Source organism: Podarcis bocagei, assembly GCF_964188305.1.
Source record: "Podarcis bocagei genome assembly, chromosome: 11".
Lineage (NCBI taxonomy): Eukaryota > Metazoa > Chordata > Lepidosauria > Squamata > Lacertidae > Podarcis > Podarcis bocagei.
In genome coordinates, this window is record NC_138136.1 from 24,116,317 (window position 1) to 24,141,185 (window position 24,869).

Genomic DNA, 24,869 nt, shown 5'->3' on the forward strand with positions numbered 1-24,869 from the left:
CAGGCAGCTAACATTCCGCAATAAAAACAAGCACAACAAAATAGCTACAAATGAGACAATAAAACATAAAAGTTGTAGAACCACAGAAAAAGAATCAACAGCTTGAAACATATAATGAGAGACAAAAAATGCTCAAGCCTTAAATTTGCTTGGACACCACTGTTGTCCCCTGGCATTGGGGAGCTAATAGAATGGAGCCGGGACATTTTTTTATTCATCAAATATATTAACTGCTACTACAGAGAGAAACACATTGCAAATGGTGTACAAATACAAAACTGACAACTGTTGCTCAAGAGAAACAAACTGGTTCAATGCAAAATTGGCAACATCCTTGCTCTTAGGCATTATATATTGTATCCATTTGGAATCCATTTGGTGGGGTGGAAGGGGTGTTAGCTCTGGTGGGGGACACATCACGCTGCTTCTGGGGTAGTTTGCCCATCTCTGGTCCCTACCTTTCACTCAGCTCTCACTGTGGCTCTTAGAAGCTGTCAGCAAGCCACAGCAGCCACACCCTGCATGTGAAGACAGGCTCTAGCAGACTGAGAGAACAAGACCAATAGTGGGTCCAATGGTTAAGAAGGAGGCTTCTGCACGTGCTGTAGAGGGAAGTGAGAGGCAAATGGGGCTCATCAACCTGCGAAGGTAGCCCATCTAGGGGAAGGAAAACTCTGATGCTAATCCTCTGCTGCCTTGCAGGATATCTTCAGAAGTAGAAAAGGCTAAGGAGAAAACTGTACACAAATCCAGAGTGGAGCTCCCAAGACAGTTGGATGGCGTCTTGTACTCCTCCTTCTGGCAACTCCTGCAGCCAAGCTGGTGCCAGACATATTGATGTGCTTTCCTTTGGACCACATCAGTGAGGCTGAGAGGAGAGGGGTCTTATCATCTGGGCTGCCTAGGACCTCTATACCCACTGTTGAGGCTTTCGCCCCCGGACTTCACCCCTGGAGGTGCACTCCATTGTCTCTTGAGACAGACAGATGGCAACATTCCATTTGGTCATAACATGGGGTAGACATGACATTGGGCAGAATCTAAAACATAAGGGTAGCCCCCATAAGGTTCTTGGAGGATTTGTGCAGGCCACACCACAAGCGGAGGAGGAGCCAGACATGATACTGATCACTCCCCTGGTTTCCCAGAGGGATCCTAGAAGCTTGGGCTGTATCATAATGGGGTCTTACACTGGCCAATTCACAAGGAGGCTACCCAGCTGGGTCAAGGATTCCAGCAGCAGGGGCTATCAGAATGAAGGTCAGATCCTTTGCTCTACTGCCATGCCAACCACAATTACCTGCTGTAAACAAAGTTGTGTCTTGTTTTGACCCATGACTGTTTGGCTAGACTTATTCCCACCTCCCCAAGAAGCAGCATCCTGCACCTCCTGCACAAAATCTGATCACGGCATACTAGCCATCATGGCAACTGAAATGTCTCTTAATATTATATATCAGTTATGAGATGGGCTGAGCATTTAAGACCATTTGGATCTTCCTGGCAACTAGGCATATGCTGTCCTGTTCTGCTGTATCCATTTTGTGTGCATTTTTTTACTTTAAAACCCATAGACATTTCATCCATTTCCAATGCATTCAGCAGTAGAATATGCATTTGCACACATCTTTTATGTCATTTATTTTTGGACAAAATTTGGAGCAGTACATTATCTGACCTGGAGTTGCAGTCCAATCTGAAAGCAAGTTTGGAAGTGTCAGATTGTGGACTAGACAACCCACCCACCCCCCTTGATTCCATATAAAGAGGAAAAAAATGGAATTTGCATTTTTCAAACTTCAGAGCTTCTCTTGAGCCGCAAGGTTGAGTTTTCCCAGCACAGTCAAACATGTGTTTTCTGGGTCGGTTTAATTTTGATCAGCAACTGTGTCAGCATCATCAGTGGTTTCCACCAGTCACAGACTTCAGTGCAGCATAGCCTCTCTCTTTAAATGCAAGCAAGGTCCCATTAGCTGCATGTTTCATTAAAATCAGGACTCCTTCGGACATTTCTTTGGTAACTTGATGCCAAAATGTTAGCTTCTGAATAGTTCCTATTAAGGCTGAACTTCCATATAAATAACAGACTGTTACATCATCCTTGCCTTTTCATGATCAGCTATTTGATACTGTTTAAAGAAGAAGAAAAGAGAAGAACACTCATTGTCCAAGAGATACAACTGGTGAATGAATAGAGACAAAGCTATGACAAGCCTTATTCAGGCCCACTGCAACTTTGCTCACTTCAGTCATTGTGGGCCTTCTTCTCCACCTTCCCTTTTTTGTCCCATTGAACATTAACAGCCTGAGTCCTTACAATGTTTTTTAGTTAACCACCTTCACCATGACGGCCATACCAGACAGCTCCTTTTAATTTCCTTATATGTTAATTTCAGTAAAACGTCTGACATTTCCCCAATATTTTAGGAGTCTAGTGGAGACGAAAAGTTCCTTCCAGTTCTAACCACCAATTACACTGTTTAGTGGAACATTCATCATCCCAGATGTTAGGAAGATGGACAACAGATGCAAAACTCAGTGGAGGGGGCATGATCACACACTCTTCCATATTAGTAAATGTTCTTGGACCACGAAGACTCTTTACCCTTTTTATTTTAAAGGTGCCATGCAGATGTGAGTTTTAAGCAAACATTTTTATTTATTAAAAAAAAAAATGGAAGAAGCAGAGAAAAGAGAGATTTGTGCCTAGACAGGGCACTTGCAGGGATAGTTTCGAATTAAAAATCACACATACATTTTCCCCATCCTGTTTCATGAAATATTAAGTTGCTCAACCAATTAAAAATAGTACAAGCACAATACATGAAGCTACTGTCTAACAAGCAAGATTGCACATTAAATTGATATAATCTGCTTGGAGAGGTAAGAGCATCTTGGGAATCTGAATTCTAAATACATTTACTTGAAAGTAAGTACCGGCTCACGCAGGCAATTTCCTCTACGCATTAATATCCAAAGCCTCTCCTTAGCCACAAGCACACATCCAGTTTGCTTGTGGGGAAATGTTGCCATGAACCAGAAGTATAAGGAAACATATTTGCCAATCACAGCAATTATGTAAACTGGTGCTGTTGTTTTCTCCATGTGCATCTCAGTGCACATTGTTTTTACATGTGACTGTGTACCCGGTCAGCTCTGTGTCTCAGATTTCACCAGACTGCATTTCCAAGTAGGGCTGCAGTCACAACCATACCATAGTGGAATAATATCCTATTGAAACAACCAGCAACTGGTTGTTAGTTGAAACAACTACAGTGGTACCTCGGGTTAAGTACTTAATTCGTTCCGGAGGTCTGTTCTTGACCTGAAACTGTTCTTAACCTGAAGCACCACTTTAGCTAATGGGGCCTCCTCCTCCTGCTGCTGCGCTGCCGCTGAACGATTTCTGTTCTCATCCTGAAGCAAAGTTCTTAACCCAAGGTACTATTTCTGGGTTAGCGGAGTATGTAACCTGAAGCGTATGTAACCTGAAGCATATGTAACCTGAGGTACCACTGTAAATGGCTCTGCTTTGCTGGCCAGGAAGTCACTGCCACTCATCTCTGGCCCTTCTGTAAGAATCCAGCACACATTTTGACCAAAAAAAAAGGGGTCCATATTGGGGTTGGAGGGACCCTGCATCTTCTTGTTCTAATTGCAGTTACAGTAGTCTTGTATGTCAAAGAAACAGAAAGAAGCAGTTTGAAGTAGGGTTCATTAAGTTGTGGCATCTTCCTGGTAGTAACACAAGATTCTGTTTACCTGGGATAGCTCAGGCAGTAGAGCACGAGACTCTTAATCTCCGGGTTGGGGGTTTGAGCCCCATGTTGAGGAAAAGATTCCTGCATTGCAGGGGATTCAAACAGATGATCCTCATGGCCCTTTCCAACACTGCAATTACACACACACACACACACACACACACACACACACCTCTGTTTGCAGCTTTGATAAAGTTGTTCATAGGTTTGGCCCATTATATTTGGTTTGCACCATTGCAATCCTAGGGCTTGGTACTGCTAATTCATTTTTTGGGGGTGGGGTAGAGAGTGAAAATAGACAAATTTCATGCTGGCAAATCAAACACTGGTTCAACTAGCTGCCATTTCCCTTCCTCATCCAGTGCAGCTTCCTCTCCTCTGACGACTGGCGGAAGCTACTAAACCAGCCTGCAGCCAAGTGTCTATCATGGAAGGAGATGGTGCCTCAGTCATATCAGTTTCCGAGCTTTAGAGTGCTTTATTAACCTTCCCCTGTCAGACAATGAAGAGGAGCAGGAGGAGGCAGCAGCAGCAGTTGCAGCTATGTCAGGGAGGAAAGGAACAAGTAGGAAGCACCAAGCACTGATTATTTGAACCAGCCTTGGATTATTTGAACCACATATGCTTGCCTATTATTATTACATCATTAGGATTAATATTATTTCCTACCTTTCCTCTAAGCAGCTTGAGGTTCGGTCTCCCATTTTAGGTTCTGTCAGAGAGAAGATGACTGACCCAACATCACCCAGTGAACCTAATGGCTGACTTGCACTTTGAACCCAGGTCCTAGTCCAACACTCTAATCATTAGAAGCTAGTCCTTTACAGCAAAGGAGACACTGCCTCACCAACCTCAGCTTGTGGTCAGCCAGCCCTTACCTGCCTGCTTTCCTACTTACAGCCAATACAAGGGTTGGTACCTGCTGTCACCTTCTTTCTTCTCAGTCATAGTGCTGCAGAAGTAGAAAGAAAAAAAGCTGAGAACAAAACAATTAGTTGACTTATCATTAGCTCCTGCTCCACCTGCTTTTTTGGCCTCCTGCCCTAGTCACGATTGCACGACAGCACTCTGGCTGTCTGAGAAACCATGGCCTTATCATTGAGAAACCATAATTGAAATGAGCTTTGAGCTCACTTCCTTTATCATGCTTATTAGAACACTGAAATTTATACCAAGATATGGACTCAAATAATAATAATAATAATAATAACAACCCAGCTTCTACAAGGGCTGCATTCTGAAAGATGGCTGTGAGATCATGCAAATTTGCTACAGTATGTACAGTTACAGATAGTTGCTCCTATGCTTGAAGGCAGGGGTTTTTTTTTTAAAAAAGCCAGAACTCGCCAGAACTTAGGTCCAGCACCTATCAGGTGAGTGCCATTGGCATTATAAGTAAACAAGGCACTCACGGGTGAGTTCTAGCACCTTTTTTTCTAGGAAAAATAGCACTGCCTGAAGGCATACACTCTTTTAATTGGCTTGTTGTTCAATATGCTTCAAGGTTCTGGCAGCCTAATCCTATGTACTTCTACTCAGAAGTAAATCCCACTGAGTTAATTGTGACCTACCGGTACTCCCAGGTAAGTGTTGATAAGTTCCTAATGCTGCAGCGGAATCCTGAAAATAAATTAACACAATGCAGTTGTGGAAAATAATATGGTAAATTGGGGTGGTGGATGTGAAGATGGGTTTTTGAATTTCCCCCCAATCTGGTCTTCATTATACTAGACTTTTTTAATCTAAAAAAACTGCTTAGACTGAAGGATAATTTGAATTGGTTGTCTCATTGTCATTCTAAGTAGGCAGTTTAATCCGCATAAACCACACAGCTCAGCTGGAACTGCTATTAAACATTTTGAACTGCCAGTTTAAATTCTCCAAACACAAAAAATACATACTTTGCCCACACTATAAAGATTTCTTTTTTTATTATAACGGCAAAAGGTTATTCTAGGATATGTGGTTATCATAAACTAATTCAATCCTGGGCTTTAGTGCTTTATAATAAGCCCATCCATGACAACCACTCCCTTAATTTGAAATGTTTTATGGCTTAAATAATGAAAAACACACTGAGTCCCACAAGACTTGACATCAAAAATCCCATTCTGCCTAATCGATTTAAGGGGTTTTCCTGTTTTTGGTGCACCTCACTTTCTTTTTAAAATGCTGATGGCACTCTGCCTTCATAATGGAGATGAAGCTGTTTACAAGAGAAACTCTAGGCCTCCTCTACTAATTTCATTTGTACTGTTTCCCCACTTTTGATCTCTTTAAAACATACAGTTGGATCTTTAATTACTACTCAAGCAAAATTCCAGGCCTTCTGTTCTTCATGCCATCAATGGGAGTTTGCACAGTTGGAGGAAGTAATGCTTGTGAATGCCAGTTGCTGGAAACTGCAGGAGCAGAGAGGGCTCTTGCACTTTCAACAGGCATTTATCTGGCTGGCCACTGTGTGAACAGGATGCTGCACAAAATGGGCCATTAGCCTGATCCAGCAGGCTCTTTTTAGGTCCTTATGACCTTAAATTGAGAGGTTTTCTTCCTCAAGAGAAAATACAAATTCATCATCTAAGCATGTGTTGTTATTGTTTAGCCGTTTAGTCGTGTCTGCCTCTTCATGACCCCATGGACCAGAGCACGCCAGGCACTCATGTCTTCTACTGCTTCCCACAGTTTGGTCACTCATGTTTGTAGCTTCGAGAACACTGTCCGACCATCTCGTCCTCTGTCGTCCCCTTCTCCTTGGGCCCTCCATCTTTCCCAACATCAGGGTCTTTTCCAGGGCGTCTTCTCTTCTCATGAGGTGGCCAAAGTATTGGAGCCTCAGCTTCAGGATCTGTCCTTCCAGTGAGCACTCAGGGCCGATTTCCTTAAGAATGGATAGGTTTGATCTTCTTGCAGTCCATGGGACTCTCAAGAGTCTCCTTCAGCACCATAATTTAAAAGCATCAATTCTTCAACGATCAGCCTTCTTTATGGTCCAGCTTTCACTTCCATACATTACTACTGGGAAAACCATAGCTTTAACTAAGCATGTAGCACAACGCATATTGGCTAATGACCGTTATTGTTGTTTTCAGAGGTCCCAATACTATGCCACTAACTTAAGAGTAAGTTTATAGGATTCTGAGTAAACACGGATAGGGTAGAGCTATTTACAATTTCTGTATCTGATTAACTTTTTTGGAATAATTGTAAGTCTCCAAACAGAGGCAGCTAGGGACCCAGAAGCAGTACCTGGCAGTGGGAACTGTCAGGTAAATACCGGGTGAGGGTTTGGGCAGTGTTTCATCATCCCCCTTGCATATTACTGTTTGATAATTTTGGGTGCCCGGGACTCATGTGCATTGTTTGACAGCAACTCTCTGTAGAAAGCACAGAAAGTCATTGTCTGGCATGCAGAAAAAGGAACATCTCTGTGGTGTAAGCTGCTCTTCCCATTCAACTGAACAGATGTCCCCTGGGCAATGGCATTATTTGGGATTGTGATGGTATGCCCCAGGAACTACTATGGTTTTAGCAAAATGGTTAATCTGACATACACTTAAATAGGAGTATCTACCATTGAACTAGGGACGTGGGTGGTGCTGTGGGTAAAACCTCAGTGCCTAGGACTTGCTGATCATAAGGTCGGCAGTTCGAATCCCAGCGGCGGGGTAAGCTCCGATCGTTCGGTCCCAGCTCCTGCCCACCTAGCAGTTCGAAAGCACCCTTAAGTGCAAGTAGATAAATAGGTACTGCTTTATAGTGGGAAGGTAAACGGCGTTTCCATGTGTGGCACTGGTGCTGGCTCACCAGTTGCAGCTTCGTCACGCTGGCCACGTGACCCGGAAGTGTCTTCGGACGGCGCCAGCTCCTGGCCTCTTGAGCAAGATGAGCGCTCGCCCGTCACAATTGGCCCGTACGGGCAGGGATACCTTTACCTTTTTACCATCGAACTTGGGGGGGGGATATTTCTGGATACATATATACATATATAAAATGGTATTGCAAACTGCTTTGATCCACTTGCTCTGGAGTAGTCCCTTTGATCGCCATGGGATTTGTCTAGGACAAACAAGTTCAGCTTTGCAAGGAGGGATCATACCAATTTATTTTGGTTCCAAGAAGTCCGAAGTGACAGTATGCAAACTGCTCCCCAAATCAAAAGAAAAGAGTGTCTTTTGTTACAGAATCAAAAAAACACACACATAATTCATACATCCTGTAATGAATATTTCAGACTTTCTTTGATGGATTAAGAGAATTTGTAATATTTCAAACACATGGTGAAATGCAAATAGTTGTGGAAAGCAGATATTTAAAAGATCCCTAAAATGCAACTGGTTTTTTAAAAGTCTTATAAATCATCTTGCTTATAAAGATTAACTTCAAGACTTTAGATGCCAGAATGGCAATCTGGGAACTGGTGTTCAAAGGGTTAACAAACATTAATTCCAGATAAAGCTCTCTACAAAGGGAAGGGATATTTGATTTGTATGGCTTTAAAGTTTTAACAGATGAGCCTATCCCTGTGAGACCACAGACCATTTACCGTCACTAGATTGATTTCTTTCTGTGCTAAAGGCTTGATGATACTTTTCAACGCAGTTCATTGTAAGCAGAGTGATACCTCAAATATACATTAACTAAAGAGTCTTTGGAGGCTGAATTAAGGAGATGAAACTCTGAGCAGCAGGGGAATAGGGGCATTTAATAAGTAAAGAGACAAAATGATATCTTGATAAGTTTAATATAAATAAAACCAGCCATTCTAATGAATACACAGCCAAAAGTAAACAAAGTCATGTTTCATATTGCAAAGCTGTCTTTAGGTACTTTAGCTTCGATTAGTTAAAATAAATGGACTGAACAAGCAGCTTGTTTCTTTTCAGCTCCATACTTTTCAGCTCCTCCTCCTCCCATTTTTCTACTTTTCCACTTGTGCCTGTCCTTGCTGAACACCAGTGTGTCTAAACTTCTTCCGGAAGGTCTTCTTTCAAGGCAGGTGTCATAGGAGGCTGCCTCAAGCTAAGTTAGATCATTTGTCCACCTAGCTCAGTACAGTCTAGTCCACAGGCAGGCAATGTGTGGCCTTCCAGAGGTTGTTGACCTGCAACTCCCATAATCTCTGACCACTAGCCAAGCTGGGGCTGATGGGAGTTGCAGTCCTACAACATCTGGAGGGTCAAGGGCCATAGGCTCTCCACCCCTGATCTAGAGATCAAACTTTAGTTTGTCTCTAAGGTGCTACTGGACAATTTTTTAGATTTTTTAAAATTTATTTCAACTGCATCAGACCAACACGGCTACCTACCTGGCATATACTGATTAGCAACAGAATTTCAGGCTTCAAATAGGATTATTCTCAGTCCTGCCTGGAGATTTTCATGCAAATGATGTGATCTATCACAGTGCTACTGCCCCTTTAAAAATGCCAAAAAGTTCAAGAGGGAGAGACCTGAAATCTCACATGGCCATGTGGTGGCAGCTTCAACATGCAAAGAGGAGGAAGGAGGACAGCACAGTAATAAGGTGAGGTTGAAGTAAGAGTTAACAGTGTCGTATTAATTAACAACAACTAGTTTTCTGCTGGATCGTCTTCAGAGGATCTGGCTCCATCTCAGAAACCCATTCTCCAAGGAGCATCTCAAAATTCCCAGTCCAGTTTCTCCTGTCTCTAAATTACTACAATCACTACAGATCTTAGGAGGGAGGACAGACATTAGAACTAGTCTTTAAAGACAATATATTTAGAAAATTGAAGTAGGGTTGTAATTTTTTTCTTTATTTTACTGTTTTAGCTTTTGTAAACAGCTTTGATGTTTGTTTGGTTTTTTTTTTTAAAAAAACCAAGCGGTGTATAAATTTTATGAAATAAATAAATATTTGTTCTTAATGGGAAAACCCGTAAACATCTTAATATATTCATTTAGCTGTCTCCTAATGGCAACCAAAACAGAATTATTAATGTATAGAGCTGCCCTTTACTTATGGATCTCCTGAAGTCTCTTTCCATGTTTTGTGTACTACAGAGGTCAACTGCCTTTTGGGGGCCCATTTCCAAACTGGAGATATTGTTGTAGGCACCATGCAGACAGCACAACCTATTCTATTGGCGATAATAAAATGTGTCCTTCAAGCCTAATTTCAGCGAGGGGAAGGGACCCTGCTGAGCCAGGGAGTCCTTTCTGGGTACATGTGTGCCCAGGTTTAGCAATCCCTAGTGTTCTGCAGCTCATCAAGGTCTTAGGCAGAGATGTTTTCCCCAGCCATGGTATCTGAAATGCCTTTTTAAAACTGGAGGTGTATGGAATTGATCCTAAGACTTTTTCGATGCAACATATGTGTTCTAACAGTGACCTATGGCATTTCTCATTCCATTTGCTAGTCATAAAGCTTTATGCCGGCACCAGCCACACCTTTTAGTGGCATCATCCCATTGCAGAGCACAGCTCAGCTGCTTGCCATGTGGAATTCTTGCTGCAGTCAGTAAACCTCATTTCTGGCCAGTAGCAGGCATAGATTTTTCTTGCCAGACTCATTCTCTGGAGTTGAAGAGATTGAAGAGAAGAGAGCTATTTCTGAACAATGCAATCACCTTTAATTAGAGATTTAAAACTACTAATCCCAGTGTTGGAATTTTATCTGGAAAAGAAGCAAATAAAATAAAATCCAACTTCTTGTGCTCCACGGGCCTCTTTGAGGCAAAAGGAAAATACACTGGCTGTAAGAGACTATAGAATATTGCAGGGGTAAAATATAAGCAAATAACAAATGCAATGAAAATATTTTACTGGTAAATAGCTTACATATATTGCAAAAGTAATAAGGCAGGGAGAAGCTTCTTTGTTTTCACTAGTATGATCTACGTTAAGCATGACAGAGAGAATGTTTCATAAATTGTAATTCTACCAGCTTCCTTTCAACACCAGAACATAAAGCATTGCTTTGCTCCTCTGTCATTTGCATTAAATTTTCATGAAGGTAATTCACTTCAATGTAGCTTTTCTGCTTTATGGTAATTTGTCCCCCGTTTATTTTTTCTTTACGGGCCCAACGAGTGCTTGGTTCTTCATGTCATATTTTATGAACTGCTTCCAAAGTTAAACCCACTTCACTACTTTCTTTCTCTCTGCTCCCTGCCCCCTCCAACCAGAGAATCTTCCGGTAAGGGTGACACCCTCAAGGTTCAGAGACTATTAATTATAACCAGGCTCCAGTTCGAGATGCAAGCCTGCTCTAAGATTACCCTGTGGAATTTCCCAGAGCGAAATTATGCTGAAATATCCAATTAGAATCCTGTAGGCAGGCATGAATTTCATTGTAGTTAAACATTTGCTGACAAGCTGGCCTTTCAGGTCTTTTTCGGTGTGTACCGAGGGTGGAAATCTGATCCTGATTGGCTTTTCTTTGAGCAAATGCTTTCCCATTCGATCTATTCTCTTTCTTCCGGGGTAGCTATTATGCTCAAAACAATCTTCCCAATCTTGCTATTTACAAATAGTGCATTTTAAGGGAATGTTCAGTGTAGGGCTGACCATTTCAAAAAGGGAGAGAGGATGGTGGCGGAGGCAACTCTTGGGGGGGGGGAAACCCTGTGAAAAAGACATTTCTGATCTAACACATCCATATTTCTATATGAAGGTTATACGGTGGTATTATACTAAAATTTGGTCTCCGAGGCATAATGTTGCAGCACTTCCCCCTTCTTTACTGGACATATATTAAATATTTTAATATCTGAATTATAAATATTTTAGTATCTCTATACAGCTGGAATGTTTTCTTCAGAAAGATTTGTCACCCGGACGGAAAACAAAGCTGAATTTCTTTTAGTGATCCTTCCAGCAACATTCATTTCTTCTCCTTTGGCTGATCAAGGGATCATACATTTTGCTGCCGGCTACCAAGCAGGAACACTTAAGCGCTGGATCTTCATTCCCGTTAGGCATTTGAAGATGACTGCCACAATATGAGAAGTCATATAGTATGTTTTGTCTGCATGGATGAATTAAATTGTTCAGCCATTTTGTGTTGGGTTTCTGTTTGGGTTTTTTTTAAAAAAGGGGGTTGCTTTCTGTTGAGAAACTCTTCCAGCCAATTTGCAAGATACTCAAAAGGTCACTGGAGAGATTACAGGAAACTTCAGCTTAATGCAGATTCATGGTCTTTTGAAGAAATGAATCACAGGAAACACATCTTGCATGTCCTTAAAGAAATACACAGGTTACCAATGAGCTCCTGGATACAATTTAAAATGCTTGTTTTGACCTAAAACAAACAAACAAATAAACTGCAGGTGAAGGATTATCTTACAAACCAGCTCATCATTCTAGATGTTAAGAACACAAGAAAGCCTGTAGGATCAGGATAAGCAGGGACAACACCTCCTGTTTTGCTTCTTGGGATGAAATGGAAATGCAGCACTTCATCCCATTCCCCTGTCACTGCTGAAGCCTGACTTTCTTGTGTTGTGTGGTGGTGCACCATTTTACAGTAAGCTACCACCGCTTTATTGGGAAACCAACACCATGGCTGGTGTGTTACTCCCTTCGAAGTGCCACTCAGGTGATTAATCTTCCTCCCGAGCCACCAGTGAGACAGATATCCGTAAACATCTGCACGCAATATCAGCAGATATCAGCAGACAGCGAAAGTGAGGCTTGAGGCATGGATACGAAGCACTACGTTTATAATTTACAGGACAAAGGAAAACATGGCTCCTCTTATTTTCTTCGTCAGCAAGAGAAGAGAAAAGGGGAAAAGCAATATCACGGAAAGAGCGTATCTGAACTTCTGTTCCCATGACATCCAAACTGTGGAAAGTAAACACAGACGCGTGACAACAACAATCACACATCTGCAGCACGGAGGAATGAAATTCCCAACAAACTTGTCCAGAGGCAGCAGGGCAAGCGGGGGGCTCTCAGCAACAGCATCGCCTGATGGGCTTCCACAACTTAAAGTGGTTGCCTCAACTTGCCTCATGACCCTGAGCCAAAGCCCATCTTGGCCAGAACATTGTTGCCACAGTGACCAACAGGATACCCATGGGAAGCCCACAAACAGAACCTGAGTGCAACAGTGCACTCTCCACTTGGAATTCCCAGCAACTGGTATTCAGTGGCATACCGTCTCCAACAATGAAGGTAGAACATTGCCATCATGGCTGGTCATCATTGATAGCTTCCTGAATTCGTCTAACTCTTTTATTTGTTATTTTCATTTTTTATTTGATTAAAAAAATACATAAACATACAACAAAAAACAATTCAGGATCCAAATATCGAAATTACTCTAACTCTCCTGACCCTCCTTCCATGGGTCCTAATGGTAATATTTACAACAGCAAATCAATACTTATCCAGGTTTTATCCTACCAAATGATCCATACTTTCCATTACTTTACAAGTGTGATTAAAATCCTGCTAATGTTTTAACCTGCTTACAATGGTCTTGTAAATAAATTATAAACTTTCCCCCTTCTTTTTTAAAGTTCTTGTCCTCTTGATTTCTAACCTTCCTGGTTAATTTTTGCGATTTCAGCATAGTCCATCAACTTGGTTTGCCATTCTTCTCTGGTCAGAGTTGTTTCTTCCTTCCATCTCTGGGCTAATGGCATCCATGCCGCTGTCTAACTCTCTTTTAAAGCCATCCAAGTTGATGGCCATTACTACCTCTTATGGGAACTCCATAGTTTATGAGCTCTGTGAAATACTTTCTCTGGAGGTCAAGCTACAGCACTTCTACCTTTTGAGATAAAGTGGGTGGTTACAAGAGAAGGCATATATATACTTTGATTACGGAATGCTTACCTTCTGCCCATTTACTGAGCTTTCTCCATGATGATTCCTAAGAAAAAGCTCAAACTGCTGCTTCCACCCCTCCTGTTAGCAGATTGATTCAGTAGCAGCATCAGTTATCATTAAAAGCTAAGTGTTTTATCTGTTTCAATTTTCCTGATATTGATTCTTTTAGGTTTTTTTTATACGAGCTGCCTTGAGAATCCTTGTGATTCAGAGATAGAATATAAAATAAGAAATATCTCGGCACCCATTTTTACAGTGTTTCTCAGTTATTATTCCCAGATGATGAACAGCAATGAAGTGTGTGTGTGTGTGCGTGTGTGTGTGTGTAGGGTAAAGAACAATTTATTATATCCAACAAAATCATTCCATTTGCACAAAGACTTCCACCTGTACAATGGAAACTCCTCTCTCTCCATCCTACTTCCCCAAAGGAGGCGCAAGAGGGCTCAATATAGTAATATATATATATGGGGGGGGGGAGTAAAATTAATTTTATAATGACACTATGGATGCCAACCTAAATATTTTGCAGATAGCAGTTTAAACCTGCCCTCTAAAAAGTTCATTCACGCCAAAGCCTGAATAAGACTTTGGATTTTCCTGAACGCATGGGAAGAAGAGCACTTCCTGATTTCCCTTGGGAGGTAGTTCCATAGCCACCTTGAGACTGGAACAGAGATAGTTAATGCAGATGTCCTCTGTGAGATTATGTAAAGGTGGACTCTTTTTTCCTGGTCGACTAGCGTGTTTATAATTTCCAGATTTCCACAAAAACTTTTGAGCATGTGTAGCATTCCTGTGGAAGCAAGAGGCTTTTTTTTTCACAGAGTGCAAATTATCCCAGAGGAATGAAAAGAGAGTTTCGTGGCATATGCCTCTTTTGTTGTCTTCTGTTCACCTTTCTTTCATTCCTCTGTGTTTGGGTTCACTTCCCCTTCCAACATCTGTTACTGTTTGTCTGCAAGTGCTAAATCCTCCTAAAATTAAGCAAAGCAGCTAATGGATCTTACAGAGAGCTGTTGATAGCATGTAACCTACTTTTGGGCTAATCATTTTTCTGTTCATGTTTAAGACTTGAAATATGATTCAGCTTGCTATTTCTTTCATATCACTTGTCTCTCCACCAGCTTTGACAAGCATTCTCTTCGTTTTTGTGGCACGGCTTATTGATTGGATATGTTATTAACAGATGCAATACTAGTCTTTTGCCATATGAGGGTTTCTCCCCCCCTTTTTTGTTTTAGAGGTAGCTGATGTTGATATTTTTGTTTTGACCATTTTTTTGGGAGCAAAGGTCATTTTTAATGAGAAGTAGACAGGAGACTGAGAATTTCCCCCCCTCTAGAATTCTTTAAACAAAATGAATGTCTGGTGTTGTTGCTATAGCCTGTTGCCAAAAGTACCAATATCATGCTTGGCTGTGTGACAAATGATACTGAAGCTAAGAATCTTTGACATCTTCTAAAAAAAAGAAAAAAAGGAAAAGAAAGGGGGGAAAGAAAACATATTGATGCAAGAGATGGATGGCATAAACATTTTGGAGAATGAAAGTCTTAAAACATTCACTAGAGCTATAAGGATATGGGCACAGTTCAAAGCAGAAGTTTTGATGTCTTTCAGGAACAAAGTTTGAAAATAACATTGGCCCACATACATTTGCTTCATAAGAGATCAGAGGACTCCATGAATATAGCTGCAAGCATGGAGTATATAGATTACACAGTTAGGAACACCACAAGTTGCCTAAACAGCCCTGAATACCTGAAGGAGAATCTCCATCCCCATCGTTCAGCCTGGACACTGAGGTCCAGCTCTGAGGGCCTTCTGTCGGTTCCCTCATGCAAGAAGTGAAGTTACAGGGAACCAGTCAGAAGGCCTTCTCGGTAGTGGCACCCACCTTGTGGAACGTCCTTCCATCAGATATCAAACAGATTAACAACCACGGCATATGACTTTTAGAAGACAACTGAAGGCAGCCCTGTATCAGGAACCTTTTAATGTTTGATGTTTTACTGTGTTTTTATATTTTGTTGGAAGCCACCCAGCATGATCGGGGCAACCCAGTCAGAGGATCGGGGTATTATAATAACAACAACAACAGCCAATTCAGATCCAATTGGTCCATCTACCTCACCACTGCATACAAAGACTAGCAGATGATCTCTGGGGTTTCCTACACTTTCCTCAGGGATGGGGACCTCAATCTGTCTGGCAGGCTGGACGTCTCTCCCCCACCCTACCTCTGGCAACCTGTCAATCACGATGACATCAGGTGACCCATTTTTGCCTAATGGGTTATTCAAAATGTGCCAGTGCTTTATAAACCCTGATTATCAGCTGATTGTCAGCACTTGCAAAGCCCACTTCTCAAGGTTGCACAAACCCTTTTGGTCCAGCCAGCTCTTTACCTACATGACAACTGTTGCCATATATGATGGCAGGGGTAGGAGATGTGGTTTGGCCTTAACAACCTCAGAGGTTAGATGAGGAGACCTAGTGGGTCTAATTAGGTCCATGGGCTGGAAGTTGCCTACAGCTGCCTTATGTGGAAATAAGGCATACTCCTTTAATTCCTATAGATTCTGAAATAGTCATCTGTTAAAACTTCTTATACTATGAATTTTGTGCAGGACTCTTAAGTGTGAGGTGATGGTAAAGATGGAGAGTGAAAGGGGCATATCCCCAGCATGCATGAATGTAGCAACTGTGTGATCAATGGGGAAAGAAATCAGAAAATCTGTCCCAATGTCATGCATGTTTTCTCCAAGAGGCTAGAATAAGGATTTTCCTAGCTGGACGCAGGAGTTTGAATGTCACATTTATCTATCTGAAAACCAAGAGCACCCTGATTCCTCTTCTTCCTCAAAACATGGCCTGGAAAAAAAGAAGTTGAAACATAATTTAACCGGGGTGTGTGTGTGTGTGTGTGTTGCTCTTCTTCAATATCAGCTTCCTCAAGATATTATAGTTTATTAGAATGTTTGCAAGTATTCAGCAGACACAAAAAGTGGGTCCCCCACCCCACCCTTTAGTCAGTATGGAGAAGCTCTGAAGAACCACATAACTTGTTCTTCATAACCAAGGCAGTGTTTACCACACTGTACAGCAAACTGCTTTTGAAATGGAGGGGATTTTCAAAAGCAGCTTGCAACACAGAATAAAAGTCTATTGTTCAAAACTCATCAAAGGTCCTATTGGATATGACTCGTTCCTTAGGAGTGCCTAAATTAGCTCTTGGAGCCTGGCCAATATAATAAAGTCACATGGGAATTACAGTCCTTCTCTTGAGCTACAGCCCAGAGATCATTAGTTCGAGGAACATCAATGGAACCAGTTGGAACCAGAGAACAGAAGAAAAATTACTGCCTTTTTGTGGCAAACAAATTTCCCCCCTCAGTAAGATTCCTGTTCAATAGGAGATTTTTAAAAAAGTCTTGTTAATGTATTTGTATACTACATATTTTAGTTGCTTATGGGAACAAGATAATGTAAGCTATTTCACTTTATTTTCAGAGCAGGATATGATTTGTTACATACTGTATCACTCTTTCAGAAACTCTTGTTTTTCGATGTGTAGCATTCTGCAGAACATAAATGAACTATTGTTTCAGGACAATAGCACTTTAGTTTCTCCAGATGTGATGAAAGCACTGGTGGGTCATAGGAAAAGATTCCCTGCTCTTCAGGAAGAATTGAATGACAAAGAGAGAGAGAAATACATTCTTTAATAACCTCACCACTGTCAAATGAAATGGAACATGTTTGTTACATGAGATGGAACAACTCTCTCACTTTTCTACAGAATAATAGGACTGTTAAAAACCAAATGATTACTCTTGTTCCTATAAGAGGCCCTCCTGGATCTGATATCGGAAGGGAGGGAATAGGGATTAGGTAATAAATCAGAGCAAGGAATGTTTTTGGTAGATCAAGCCTTGCGAGTCCTCCATGTACACTTCCCAAGACTTGAATTTTCTCAGCTATTTGAAATCATTTTCTGGTTAATTTCTGAAAAGAATATTTCACCTAGACACATTAAGCTGATTGGCAGCATTGCAAAGTCACATGGAGCAACATAGTACTGGAGAAGCATTTTTTAAAAAAATGTTTTAAATTTGGATTGTTAGAAAGTGCTTTTAATCCAAGTAGCCACTCCCTTCCCCTGAATTTGGAAAAGCATCTTCTGTTTTATGGGTTGGTAGGACTGTTTCCAGAACATTTAAGTAAACCCTTGGCTTAAAAATAAACCCAAACAAAACACAAATTAATAGGAAAGATCTAAACATCTAAAAGTGCATAGTAAATATGCAAACAAAAACACTCCTCTTGTTCTTCTGATGTAAGGTGTCAGCTATAAAAGAATAAGAGTCTAGGAAAAAATGATCATTTCTTCTTTTCATATACTATACAAAAGAGGTCAATGATTCTATGATTCTATGTGAGGGTTGGTCCTAGAGCTTAAATAGCATATCTGAGGCTTTTAAAGCTTGAGAATCCACCTTTGGTCTAGATACCAAAAGGAATGAATTACACTTCACAAGAGAGAGAAAACTAATTGCATGCAGAAGGCACACATATGGAGAGAGTTTGTAAATACTGCCTCATCTGTCTCTTTTGAACATCTAGAGAGCACAAGCAAGCATCCAGGAATAGATATATATTCTTTTTGTTTTTCTTCTTGGATATATAACTGTCTGAGCCTGTTACTTTTCTGCTATACATAACTGGGGACTTTGTGACTTAGAAATAATAAGGATGCTGAGAAGTACTTCTTGATAAGTTTGTTGATTAATGATAATTAAGTATGTGATTGTAATTTAGCAGCCGGATGGGATGCAGCTGATGCAGTACTTTATTGTATAATTATTTTTTGAAAATGGAACAACTTATTATCGTAAGAATATAATAATGAGCACTGGTTTTTTATTTCAGAATCCTGGTGCCATTTTCTCTAAAGCAGAAACAAAAATGTCCAGTTTCCAAAACTGTCACCATTTCAGACTATGAACACAAGAGTTTTGAATATGCATACATCCTCTCCCAGAATAAAGAGATAAAACACTTGTAAATGGATTGACTAAGGCCACAGCTTGATTCTTACTACACAAAACAAGAAGATCTGCAACAATGATTCAAACTTTGTGGCAGCATTCTACTGGGCCTGAGTTGGAAGCGCTATACACTTAGCTTTGAGCCATGCCACAAAACGTCTGGTGTTGAAGGAGGACCCACAACTCCCTACATTCCTAGGAGCAGACAAGGCCTCTAACAGGGTGCCTTTCTCTGTCCCCAGAACCCAAAGCTCTGAGTGACAGGTCTGGGGCATTCCTGCTCATGATCTTGGCACCTCAGGATAACAATGGTAACTATACCTTTGTGAAGCTTCCAAACCCTTCGCCCATGTTCCAAAGATGCTCAGAACACTAGGAAGTCCCTTATCTCCAGATACTCCTGGTCAGCCCACCCTCAGACTGAGTTTGGCATTCTTGTCATCATAGGATGTTCTTCTAACTGAAGTTCCTTCCATCCAAACTGGTATTATTATATTACATACCTCTGGTTCAGCTCCTGTTTATCACCTCGTTCACCACTGAGATGGTTTTTGTCATCCCTTTTATTTGTCCCACTAGTCACCAGAAGACCCTTTGGGATGAGGCCTACCCAGTTCCTTCTGTTTCCCTGCCTTTCCCCTCCTCTATCTGTGCCAGCCATGCTTTCTTTCTCAGCCTATACACTACCTTCCTTATCTCTGTTTATTCCTTCACCCCCTCTGGTTATGCCTTTGTCTTTGCAGCCAGCTTCCCCCTTCCTTCCCTACTATGTGAGCAGGGGCATCTTACCCATAGAGGCTAGTGGTGCAGTGCACCAGGGCACCAGGGCACCAGGGAAGAGGCAGAGGCTGGACGCGGAGCCTCCCAGCATCAGCTCGCCACCTGCCTCCGCCATGCCGCACTGAAGCATCACCACGCCCGGAGCCTCCGTCTGCCATGGTCACCGCAGCACAAAGCGGCCAGCTGAGCCGGTAGGTGCTGCATCCAGCCTCCATCACTTCCCCACCAGAGGAGCTGCCCTCCAGCCTCTGCCTGCCTCCTCCAGCCCTGCCGGCAGCGCAGTCCTCTAAAAAAAACTCTGGGAAATGGGGGGGGGGTGCCGGAGGGAGCTTTGCACCATGGCGCCGGATATGCTTAAGATGGCCCTGTATGTGAGTTTCTCTCTGGAAATGTTCTTCTGCTCCCTTTCCTTGCTTAATTTCCCATGGACCTTCTCCAGCTGCTTCTCTGCACTCTCTACCTTTATTTAGCTTCTGATTGGGTGTCTCTGCTTTTCCTGTAGAATGGCTTTGATCTCGCCCACTTCAAGCCCCAACAACCTTTTTTTATAAAACAAACAAACAAACAAACAACAACTTCCCAACATAGACCAACCTATTTTGAAAATATTCCCCCTCCTGTTTCCCAGCATCCTCTGGGCACTAATTGCCAACGGCCCCTCTTACTATTTGTAAGTTAAAACAAATAGTGCCTCTTTGCCAACTTGGCTGATTGACAAAAAAAAATCTACTCAGCTGCTAAACAGCACCCACAACCTGGAAGTTTGGCTAGGAAACAGGCGGTTGTCCTCCCAAATAAATACATAAATAAATAAATACAGTTTTCAATGAAATAAATTAAACTGATGGTGGTTTATTTAGTCTCCCTAGCTAAATATGTAGCCAAGAAGTTGAATGCTGTGAGTCATATTGGTGCCTCCCTATTGGAAACCATCTGTGGTGAAGAAGAAGAGGAGGAGGAGGAGTGTGGATTTGATATCCTCCCCCCCTACCCTAAGGAGTCTCAAAGTGGCTCCTTAGCCACTTTGGTTGGCAAAGAGGCACTATTTGTTTTAACTTACTCTGTACTAAGCATTTTGGAGGAGGGGCCGTTGGCAATTAGTGCACAGAGGATGCTGGGAAACAGGAGGGGGAATATTTTCAAAATAGGTTGGTCTATGTTGGGAAATTGTTGTTGGTTTTTTGTTTTATAAACAATCTCCTTTCCCTTTCACCCCAACAACAAACACTCTGTGAGGTGAGTGGGGCTGAGAGACTTCAGAGAAGTGTGACTAGCCCAAGGTCACCCAGCAGCTGCATGTGGAGAAGCAGAGACACGAACCCGGTTCACCAGATTACGAGTCCACCGCTCTTAACCACTACACCACACTGGCTCTCCTATGTGGATATGTTCCCACTGCAGTGCCTTAGAAGAAATTGGTATTCTCCATTTAGACAGGATAAAAGTGTCTCTCCCTTTAGCAAAAATATTTTCATTGGGTTAACTGATCCTGTAAGTAGAGCCTCTTTCAACACTGACTCCATGCTCCATGCTTAGGAGAAGGAGGTGCATATGTACACATGCTCACTATATTTGGCCATAAGCATACTATAAGGGGGCTTCTTTCTCCCACATACATTCCTCAATTTTTGTTTCATTAACTTGAGCTGTGCTCCCTGTCAAGAGATTTCATATGCCTGCTGGCTTCTCACATCTTCGAATACTCCTCCCACCCTGCATTCCTGAAGCACAGAGTCGTAAAGACTTCATTGTGTAACCATGTACAGTACCTTGCTTGTGTATAAATAAAGCAGTTTCACCTCTTCTGCCCTTTGCTGGCATGTGCGGCATATTAATCACTTTAAAAATGTTCCACAGTCTAATTCACCTTCATAGCTAGAAAAAGAAAATCAAAATCAACTGTACCTTTGGGGGTTGTCTTATTTTCGCTGATAGGACCTCACACTTTGATGGCCTGTTAACAGCTGTATAAAGGAATAGTCTTTCAACTTGCAATGCTTCAGGCAATTTTACATGAGTTAAGGCTAAGTCAATTGATCTGTCTCTTAACTAGAAACACCTTTTCTAACTCAAGTATCATTTACCTGGGGAAAATACAAGTGTTGTTGTAATGGCATGTTCCCACTGCTTGAGTTGAAGGCTGCATAAGAACTCCCAGTTTCTAAAATGACTTCTAACTTGCCTATAAATGTTGCTTTGTGTTGTTGCTGGTTGAAAAATAGTATAAAATCAATATTATTTGGGCTGCACACAACCCCACATGCCATGGAACTTGGTGATCTAGCGAAGGTGTGGTGTGACCTTTGCAGGTCTCTGTGCAGAGTGCAACACATTTGAGTGCACGGGGGTGCTTAGAGTCTGATAAGGGGACTGGGTGGTCTTGCAGACTTTTTCTTTTCTTTTTTTAAAGCATCAAACAAAGGTAAGCCATTGTACCAAGGAGTCAGCTGTTGGTTGGTTAAAAAATCTCCTTCGGAATGGTGCTGGGAACATTGCAACATGTTAATGCACTGTGGTTCCTAGTGACATTGTATGGTTGATGCCATGAGCAACAGCTCACCCAAACAAAGATGACTGCTTCCAATGGACCTCATTAAACAGCAAGCACCTGACCACCCTAAACATCTCCCAGGTCAATTTTAATTATTTGACCTCCAAAAGGGTATCACTTCCCAACTCTCCCACTTCAGGAACACAGGTCCACAGGTGGCAGATTCAGATCATCCCTAAAATGAATATAGTTAGTTAGTTAGTTAGTTAGTTAGTTAGTTAGTTATAGTAGTGGTTTGTTAATAGTAGTAGTATTTTTTACCTGCCTTCCACTAAGGGTGGAAGGTGCTATCCATTTCAGTGCTCTCTGTTTCTCATTTTTCCATTCTTAAATTTAGTTCTCCATATTTCTGCAGCAATTTGTATTCTTTGGGGGGAGCGGAAGTCCTCATAAAAAGTCTTGAGCATTTTAGTGTGAATGTTGCCTAATAACACATTTTTGTATGCAGTTTTGACTAATGTACAAATTTTGCAAGCAATTTCTCGAAATATATACATGTTCATTAATATGTTTATTTTAAGAACATTTCCCTATAATATATGCAATTTTGCAAAGTAGTTGGTTGATTAGAGAAATACATTACAAAATTTAGGTAAGTGTGAATTTTGAAGGATAGTTGTGTTTTTGTTCTCACACTGTTTTAGAAAGTGTGAATTTGATAGATTCGGCTTCCATGCAAACTGAATTGAATTTCTCCCCCATCCCTTGTTACAGTATTAAAGGCTTTTGTGTGTGTCCTCACTTCCTCAACTCTCACCAGCCATTCCATTAGGCTATAGCTGGGCTAGAGAATAGGGCCATCCCACTGGCTCTGCTGACATACCAGCTCTGCTTGGCACTTCCCCTCCCCATAGTATTTCCATTGCAGGTGGGCATTGTAAGAACTGTTATGTTGCTTTAAGAATTATCACCCGAGTTTATTTGATTTCCTTGTTTTGCCCCATCCCCTTTTCCTTTTGTGTTATGGCTGTTAGATTGCCAGCCCATGGGCAGGTTGGGAATATTTTCAGGGGGTGTTTAGGGCTGACCACCTGCTTTGGGTTAATTGTGAGTAACATCAAAGGTCAGAATGACTCACTCACTAGATTTTGGGCAAAGGTATACATGTCATTGTGGTTTTGCCTGGGCTACTCTCCTTTTGTTGCTGCTGATACTGCTAATTTCAACAAGTCCTTTTGTCTCAAGTGTGAGATTAGTCAAAATAAAAAAATTCCTTCCAGTAGCACCTTAAAGACCAACTAAGTTAGTTCTTGGTATGAGCTTTCGTGTGCATGCACACTTCTTCAGAAAGTGTGCATGCACACGAAAGCTCATACCAAGAACTAACTTAGTTGGTCTTTAAGGTGCTACTGGAAGGAATTTTTTTATTTTGACTATGGCAGACCAACACGGCTACCTATCTACTACTGTGAGATTAGTGTTGCTGAAGCTACCTACACATATCCAGATCTCCAGAGGTCTTAGGTTTTCCCGAGTTGGATGCAAGCCTGAACCAAATGTGAAAGAAAGACAATGGCCCCTAGACACTGAATTAGGCCAAGGGTTATAATAAAAAAGGTTTAAAACTCATCTTACTTTTTCCTTGCATTTCCAATTTGAAGATATTCTGTTATGATTTCTTTCTTCCCTTATAGCTTCTTTAATCACTGTGTATTTTCTAGCTTCTACTCTAAAACTGAAGCCCTAATCACACTTACCTGGGAGCTAGCTGCATCAAACACAGTCCAGTTCACTCTTGAGTTGATAACTTCTCCCCCTTTCTGAAGAGTCTCATCTCACACTTTTGCCTAGATCAGTGTTTCCCAAACTTGGGTCTCCAGCTGTTTTTGGACTACAACTCCTATCATCCCTAGCTAGCAAGACCAGTGGTCAGGGATGATGGGGATTGTAGCTGGACACCCAAGTTTGGGAAACTCTGGTCTAGAAGATGAGCCACTGGGCAGAAACATGCACATTTAATTCATATAACCACAGTGTGTCTGTTAGGTGTTTTTGTAAATGATGGTGGGATGCTTTCCATGCAGATGTCCCAGTGAGTACATGGAGCTTTCTCCCAAGCTACAGAGAATGTGTCAACCCCTATTTGAATAGAGTTCAATGGAGCCATGGGAACCTGGCAGTACTTTGGGACAAAACTTGGAACTATCAGGTGGATGTTATTGGCATGTTTCTTTAAATCCGCACTACATTTCCTCTCTTGGCTTATTGGTGAAGGCTGAACGTCAGAATTATAGACAGCCTGCTGTGGCAGAAACAGGAGATTTATAAAACAGGGTGATGATAATGATGTCTGTGCATCCCATGGCGAAAGCTCACAAAGTTATGGCTAGGCAATAGGAAACGAGTGAGTCTTCTGAGGTCTGGCTATGTTATGGTCTCACTAATTGGTCTGGATTTCAAGCTGATGAGATACTGAGATACACTGTTAATATTTCAGTCCACACTGCACTTTTCTTGTTTCAGTGTGCTGCATTCCTAAGACGTTTATTTACTGGGAGCAATTACCCCAATAGATAGCATTATATATTCCCATGAGCTAAACTGTCATTCTGAAGTTTTTTTAAAAAGGCAAATTAAGCTTTTTATCACATTGACAATAAGCCTTACCCAATAAAAAAGGCAAGCGTTAACAACAAGACGGCATGCTCTCCACAAGGAAAGGTTGATACGTGTCACTGAATACTGCAGATGGTTTTATGAGGCCTAATTGTACAATTTGTCTTCGCTCATATAATTAGAAGACCTGGTCAATAGGTCTTCCTGTTGGGTGGTATGTTGAAACCCACAGGCTAACGGAAAAAAGATCTGGGGGGAAAGGAGATCTGGAAATGGTCTCTATCCCCACCCCCCAATAAAGTTAGTGTGCCCCCATTTGGGAAATGACAGCAGTAATATTCCTCTGGTAAAGCTGAAAATGAGGTCTCTC